This window comes from Heteronotia binoei, chromosome 8 (genome assembly GCF_032191835.1).
Source record: "Heteronotia binoei isolate CCM8104 ecotype False Entrance Well chromosome 8, APGP_CSIRO_Hbin_v1, whole genome shotgun sequence".
Lineage (NCBI taxonomy): Eukaryota > Metazoa > Chordata > Lepidosauria > Squamata > Gekkonidae > Heteronotia > Heteronotia binoei.
Genome location: NC_083230.1, coordinates 61,028,654 through 61,036,677, shown reverse-complemented (window position 1 = coordinate 61,036,677; position 8,024 = coordinate 61,028,654).

Genomic DNA, 8,024 nt, shown 5'->3' with positions numbered 1-8,024 from the left:
GTGTGGCATTGAGTGTTGGACTGGATGGGCCATGTTTTTTTTCCCAACATGGCTTCTTTTATGTTCTCTTCCCCTCCAGCTGGAAATGGAACTATCCTTATATTCTGCTTCTTTCTCTTCTATGCACCCACCTTTTACCTGCTCCCTTGTAACCAGCCCACCTTGCTTCACTATGGGGACCCAAAACTTACAAGATTTTCCTTTCTTCCATTTTATCCTCAGAATAGGTTTGCTGGTGGGGCAATCCTTGGTCCTCTCCAGGATTTTCTGCTATGCACACAAAGCACGCAGGGCACAATGGCATCATTCTGAAGTGATATCATCATGATGCCAATGTCAGGGGTGATGCTCTAGGTTTTGGACAAAACTCTATGATTTGCAGCCAATTTTACCAGAGAGTTTTGCCCAGAAACTAGAGCATTGGTGATGTGATGATGATACTTCTGGGTAATGTTGCCTTTCAGCCAGTGTGGGGGTGAGATTTCCCGCTGCTGTTCAGCTGGCCAGCAGTGGGGAAGTGCCCTACAAAAGCAGGGGTTCACCTACTCCCGGTGGGAGTCTGGCAGAACAATCTTGCAATCAGAGAAATAAAACACTCTGGAAAAGGGCCCCTCCCCCAGCCTACCCTGGTCCACCCTCCCAAAGGAGGGAGAAAGAGGCAGCAAATAGCCAGGCCTATGTTAGTCACATGAGGCATGGTAGCAAGCTATTGGTGGTTGCTGCTGAGCCTGGCCCCAATGAGTCCTCCTTCAAAGGCCCTCTCCCTTCCACCTGCCTTTTACTGACATAAACCAAGCCTGTTGTGGTCACCCAGCAACAGCACTGAGGGAATCCATTTCTTAAAGCCACAGGCACTCCGATTATTATTTTGGGTTTTATAACTTCCTTTTCTGCAGATCTGGGATGCTTTTCAGGTTTGTAGAAAGATCTGTCTTAACCATTCATGGGCCCACTCTCTGGATTTAAGTATTCTCAGATTTAGCCCATTTGACTATTAGAATATAGAATGATATGATACTGTATAATAAATAACCTTACTTTGGGTCATTATACAAAAAACACTGTACAGTGTTCTCATCTGAAAGCATTTCTACTCCTAGAAGAGAGAATTTCTGTATTCAGCAATTAAAGGCAAAGTATATATAAGGGTTGTGAAAATTCTATATAAGGAATAGTCTTTGCTAACAAGTAATTGAAACCTCTAATACCGATGTAGGGGGCATGAAGTTTTTCAATTGGAAAAGAACAGCAAAGAAAACACAGTGCATGTGTAGAATTTCTAGCAAGCAGATTCATTAACTGGTAGTGATTATCATTTTTATTCTCTTCCCCCTCCCCCCCAAACCAGTTATGGTCACTGCTGGCATTTTTTCCCAATGGTTGCCATCTGGTTTGCATTAATTAATTATATTGGCTCTGCTATTGTTCTCTGCTCTTGTTAAGTTTAACATTATTGCAGTGTTTCCAAAACATCTCTCAGTACATCAAATCCACTATGGTTTTGGCTATTTTTCATATGTGTGGGAATACTTATGCATCACTGCAACTATTTTCTGTATTTGCGTCACACTCTTTCTTCAGTATAATATCAAAGTTTCCCTTAGTTATTAGAACAATATATAAAAAGGCACATGACCTTATTGCAGGTATCTATGGGCAGAATCAGTGCACGTGTTGAGAACCATATACTGGAAAAATGGGCATGTGGTTCAAACTTTGCATCTACAGAATCCCAATACGGTCTTTTTGCACTTTTAATGGGAAGTATAATAATTAATTACCCCATCAAGCAAACTGTTTGGGCACATGAACGATAATGGGGGAAGCCTACACTGCTTGGAACAGATCCCCTAGAGATTTTCAATAAGGAGAGCTGACTCAGTTGTCCACTGGAATGGGGTGACTTGAATAAGAGATGCAATATATGCAAGGCATACAGAAGTTGCCACTTAGGGATGGGGGAATAAATTCTTAATAACTCGAAACATCAGTGTGCTTTTTAGTTTAATAGTAATCTTGGCTGAGCCATTTATTTTAAACTCTGGGATTTTGTGGCTGATCACTTAAATTCACATTGCAGTATTATTCTGTGTTCATTGTAGCCAATGCAAAGCAGAAATAACAGAAAGAGTATGTGGAACAATGCTCACTTGCTCACATTCAGGTTCTTTGTGTATTAGCATTTTAACACCATTTTTGTTTTGTTTTCCCAATTATCTAAATAAATCAGCATATACTCACATAAGTTGTAAAACAGAATATTAAAGCTGTGCAACACCTCCCTTTAGATCTATTGTCAAAAAACTTCAAAATATAGTTTATTGGAGACAGGAAAGCACATGCGAATTAAGCATGAAAGATAATAGACTTTTAAAAAGGGGAGCCACTGGAAGGAAATAATTGTGATTTACAACCCTTAAGTGAATCTTCCTCCATTAAGAACCCACAGTTTGGTTGGTTTGGTTCTTTTTAAAGATATACTGCCATAATCCACTAAACTTTCTTTACTCCTTTATTTGTTGTATTATTAAAATATTTATAACTTGCCTTTTCTCATGGCTCAAGGAACACAACACAAGAGCTCAACCCAATCAGCTAGGTCTGAAGATGTTAGAAGCTAGAGGGCTCTTTTTTTTTGTAGCAGGAACTCCTTTACATATTAGGTTTCACCCCCTTGATGTAACGAATCCTCCAAGAACTTACAGGGCTCTTCTTACAGGGCCTACTGTAAGCTCTTGGAGGAGTGGCTACATCAGGGGGGTGTAGCCTAATATGCAAAGGAGTTCCTGCTACAATAAAAGCCTTGAGAAGCTGTGTAAAGAATTGTAAACTGCTCCATCTCCTTTCAGCTTCCAAAAACTGCAGACAGTTCATTTGCACTGAGGGTGGAAAGGTGCTCTAGAAATGCTAAATACACAAAATTAATAAGCCTCCTTTCAACAGCCATGCACATGCTGTTGCACATTACACTAGGAATAACTTCCAAAGTTTAAAGGGAGGAAGGATCTTAGGATTTAACTTTAGCTGGCTATTTCCTATATCCAGTTCCCAAGATTTGCCATCCAATGAATGTCTCATGTCTTTTTACACTTTAACATCTTTACCATATCCAAAACACTTCATGTGCATCAGATCAATAATCCTTATAGGTAAGCATTCACCAGAATTACTCAGATACATGTTAACAATGGCAAGAACACAGTTTTCATCTATTTGGAAGACAGAAGATTGTCCAACAAGAGAAGCCTGATGTGACAAACTACCTGAATATGCTATAATGGCAAAGTTAACTAATCTAGTAAATAAAAGAACAATTGAAGAATTTCAGCAGAAATTGAAAAAAAACACCCTTTTATTATGGTCAAGGTTAATAACTGATTACTAGTGTGTACTATTTGATACAAAAAATTGTCACTTCCTGGAATAATCATAGAAAGAGGGAGAAATTATAAATTATACTCACTATTAATGTACAATGTTTTCTTAATAGTTGTGTGTGTGTATAAAACCAAGTAAGCAATATGCAGAGTATATTTTAAGAAAAAAGAATCATACTTGTTACTTTGAAATCCTTCTTTTAATCTGTTAATAATTTGACATGCTTGGGTATTCTTTAAAAAAAAACTCCAAGAAATTATTGTTGAGAAATTAAGTTGAAAAGATATTAGACCTTTGTTATATGCAACAATATCAGAACTGTGTCCTCAGCAAAGGCAGAATGTAATAACTGTTGATGATTAATGACTTTCTGATCTCAATACCCCCCTCTCCTCCCTGTATCCTATTACCTATATATTAACAACAACAACATTCAGTTAGCAAAAAAAAAGATAAGTCAGCATTTTATCATAATACAAATGTGATGGGAAGATTGAAGCTGAGAGAAAACGTAACAAAGACAACTCAACCTTCCTAGTTCACAGCTCACCTTCTCAAATCACCTGTGTTATACATGGTATTGGGACATAATGAATTATCCCTTTTGATAAAGTATAACCTATTACATCATTATTTAGAGCAGGAGTGGCCAAACTTGCTTAACATAAGAACCACACAGAATAAACATCAGATGTTTGAGAGCCGCAAGACATGAACATCAAATATTTGAGAGCTGCAAGGAAGGAAGGAAGGAAAATAGATGAGGGAGGAGGGAGAGGTGGAAAGAAAGCAACTTTAAATTTAAATGCATTCTCCAAGCCACCAACTGGCTTGACTTGGAGAAGTGGTTTAAAAAGAGAAATGTCTTCTCCAATCTGTCTGATGAGGTGGTGGTGGCTTTGAGAGACACACAAAATGTGTGAAAGAGCCACATATGGCTCCTGAGGTGCAGTTTGGCCACTGCTGTTCTAGATAATCCTGAAGATCCAAGGTTGCCTACTGGATTATTGGTCCTGGCTGGATTTATTGATCTTCCTAAAGGCAAGCATCCACAAGTGGTGATGAGGATTGCCAGTGTATCCAATCATGGCAGTGCAGTAAAGCCAAACCAAAAGGTGGCAGACCTGTTTGAAGCTGTTTCTGTGGAAACAAGTAGACTTAGACCTCCTGAGTTAAAATTGGACCTAGATGTAATTGACTTTGAGGATTCACTCATTCCTGAGGCATGGAAGGAACACCTGAGGCTGAAACTCTGCCACAGAACCCAGGTATTCTCACTTCATGAATGGGATCTTGGGAAGTCAGTGGTGAGAACACCGATTTAGAGTAATCAAACTTTTAGTGCAAGCAGCTAAGCAAATGAAAGCAACAGTTTCCACTAGAGCTCTTTGATTGCACAGTCCATGATGGCACATTAAGCATGATCAGCTTTCCCTAGCTTCAAGATCACCAATTCAGAAATAATTCTATTATTCATTGTCTACATGGAAGGGTCCCATGTTCCAGAACTGTGTTGGCATAGAAATTGAACAGCTGATGTACACTTGCAAACCCCTCATATTTTCAGGCAGATTCTTTTTATTTCCTATCTTTAAGGCATGAACAACAAATACACATTACAAATGCATCTCAGCCAGACTGAAAAGGGAGGGAAAAACTAAGCTGAGTTTTGCCAAGGATATTAAAAGGGCTCTGATCAACAATGGAAAAAAATACTAGATGAAATCTACCTTTGTGTACAGCTGTTGTAGATAATTGATTTTGATTGCTGCAAACTAAAATACACCAATATAATAAAAAGATCCTGTTTGCTTCATTCTGCCAATCTGAAATATTGTTTTCATTGTTCCAACATTTCCCTGAAAACTTGCCCTCTGGTCTGTAACATTCAAGTCTCAATGGAAATAATTTTCAGTGAGCCAATCTTTCAGAAATATTTTCCATGGCAATCTCTTCTGAGCTATGCTATCTAAAATGGAATTTTAAAATTAATCAAAATTTATGGGTCATATTCTATATTTATGACTTTTGGACTGAATTTCTATACAGTGCATAAAGTAGGCATTATTTAATGTATTTTTCTTTATAACAATAATGTAACACAAAGAAAATACAATATATATTGTGTTCTAACAGCTGACAGAGTTAGTTACATGTGGTAGAAAACACAGCATTGATATAAACTGGAACTCAGTTCTGTTTTATTATGTTTGACAATATGCCTGCTGCACTCAGTATAAACTGTATGAAAAGAAGCCTGACAAAAAGACTTATTATGTGGCATAGAAGAAGTACCCTTTACAAACTAAAGAAAGGGAGGTGCTTTGTGTCATCTGCAAGGCCATTTTCAGTGAGGGCAAAGTTAATGTTGCAATTAATGTACTCCAATCCAACTGACATGTGTAGGACTCAGTAAAAAATATTTTGAATAGCGTCAGTATCCATGCACAGAATCTTCTGGATAGCATCAGTATCTGTGTAGACGTTATCTAATGCATTCATTATTATCAGGGCTTTTTTTCTAGCAGGAACTCCTTTGCATATTAGGCCATACACCCTTGATGCAGCCAGCCCTCCAAAAGCTTACAGGGAGGCCCGGTGCATCCATTGTGCCGCAGTAGGCAGCTGCCGGGAGTGCCAAGCTGGGGAGAGGGCGCTGAAATAGTCTGTTTAGAAGCAAAAGTGAGGCTCCTGGTGTCAGTATGCATGCTGCCACTGCCCACCATCGCTCTGCCTCTCACATCACAGATGCAAGAGACAGAGCATAAAGACAGAGCATTTCTCACAATACAAGAACTCATGAACATTCAATGAAATTGCTGAGCAGTCAGGTTAAAACGGATAAAAGGAAGTACTTCTTTACCCAAAGGGTGATTAACATGTGGAATTCACTGCCACAGGAGGTGGTGGCGGCTGCAAGCATAGCCGGCTTTAAGGGGATTGGATAAAAATATGGAGCAGAGGTCCATCAGTGTCTATTAGCCACAGTATATATGTGTATGTGTGTATATGTATGTATGTGTGTGTGTGTGTTCTAGCGCCACTGCTGCTTACAGAGCTTAGTACAGGGCCTACTGTAAGCTCCAGGAGGATTGGCTACATCAGGAGTTTGCAGCCTAATATGCAAAGGAGTTCCTGCTACCAAAAAACCCCCCTAATTATACTTTTTAATCTTGCCCTTCATCCACAGAGCTCAGGTCAGTTGATATAATTTTTAAGGTTCTAAGAGAAGTCCAAGCAAACCAATATGCTTGTTGAAGTCAGTGGATGTAGAAGGATGTAACCCAGTTTAGGACTGTACTGTTAAGCATTGTAATCTAATTTCTAATTTAATCTAATTGAAATCTGCAATTAGATTACAATTCTCCTGTACTGTACTGTATTGTATCCATGAAAAACTCACTTGAATGGAAACAAATTCAAGTCTGTATGTTACATGCACTTCAAGACCTCAGATTCTCTTATTTGAACAAGGGAGTTAATGATTTATGGTCAAACAACATCTTGCTGTCAGCTTTCATTCATGATATCAAGAAAGACAAACTCCTGAACAATGTAGGGTTAACACATTTATATTTTACAAGGCTTCAAGACATCAACAACTGCATCTTATGATTTGGAATTTCCTCTCTGGATGCTTAATAATAAGTGCCATTAAGTCACAACTGATTTACGGCACCCCTTTATGGGGCAAGAGATTAGCAGAGGTGGTTTGCTATTACATAGCAACCCAGGTCTTCCTTGGTGGTCTCCCATCCAAATATTAACCGTGGTCAGTTCTGGAAAGCTATGCAGGAGTTGCCTTGATTAGTACTTGGTTATGAAGCAGGTAACTCATACCAATTCTTCTTAGACTCATGGAAGAGATAACACTTGGAATTAAAACAACTACAGTATAAATAGTTGACTAGTTGTATCACATCTTGGTTTTTTTTTTCTTGAGAAACCTTGAGCAATCCGAAATTGTACCACTTATTTTTTTTCCTTGAGAAATTCCATGAAAAGGAAGGATTAGTTAATTCTGTATTCACTAATAAAGTATCTGGGAAAGCAGAAAAGCTTTTGGGAGCACCACAATTTTAGTTGTAATCTAGAAAGACAGGTTGCTTACCTGTAACTGTAGATCTTCAAGTGCTCATCTGTGCATTCACACTCATGGGATAGAGTGCCTGCGCCGATCCCCGAATCGGCACCTAAAAAGCCCGGGATTTTTTCGCACTCAGCACCAACGGGCATGCGCAGGCGTCCCAGTGCGCATGCTCACTGGCGCCAGCGCGAGGATCCCGCCAGTTCCTTCCTGACCGCTGGAAGCCCTTACTGGAGGGAGACTGTCAGCAGTGGGGAAAAAGAGCGGGTAGTGTGAATGCACAGATGACCACTCGAAGATCTACAGTTACAGGTAAGCAACCTGTCTATCTTCTTCGTGGTCTCTGTGCTTCACACTCATGGGAGATTGACAAGCAAGACATTCCTGGAGGTGGGAAGATGGTCAACCAGAAGAAACAGCTTGCAGCACCGCAGCTCCCAGAGAGTCGTCTGCTGAGCATGCACATCCAGCGTGTAGTGCTTCATAAAGGCATGCGGAGAGGACCAGGTGGCAGCCTTGCAAACGTCCATCAGGGAAATGCCTTTCAGGAATGCCACCG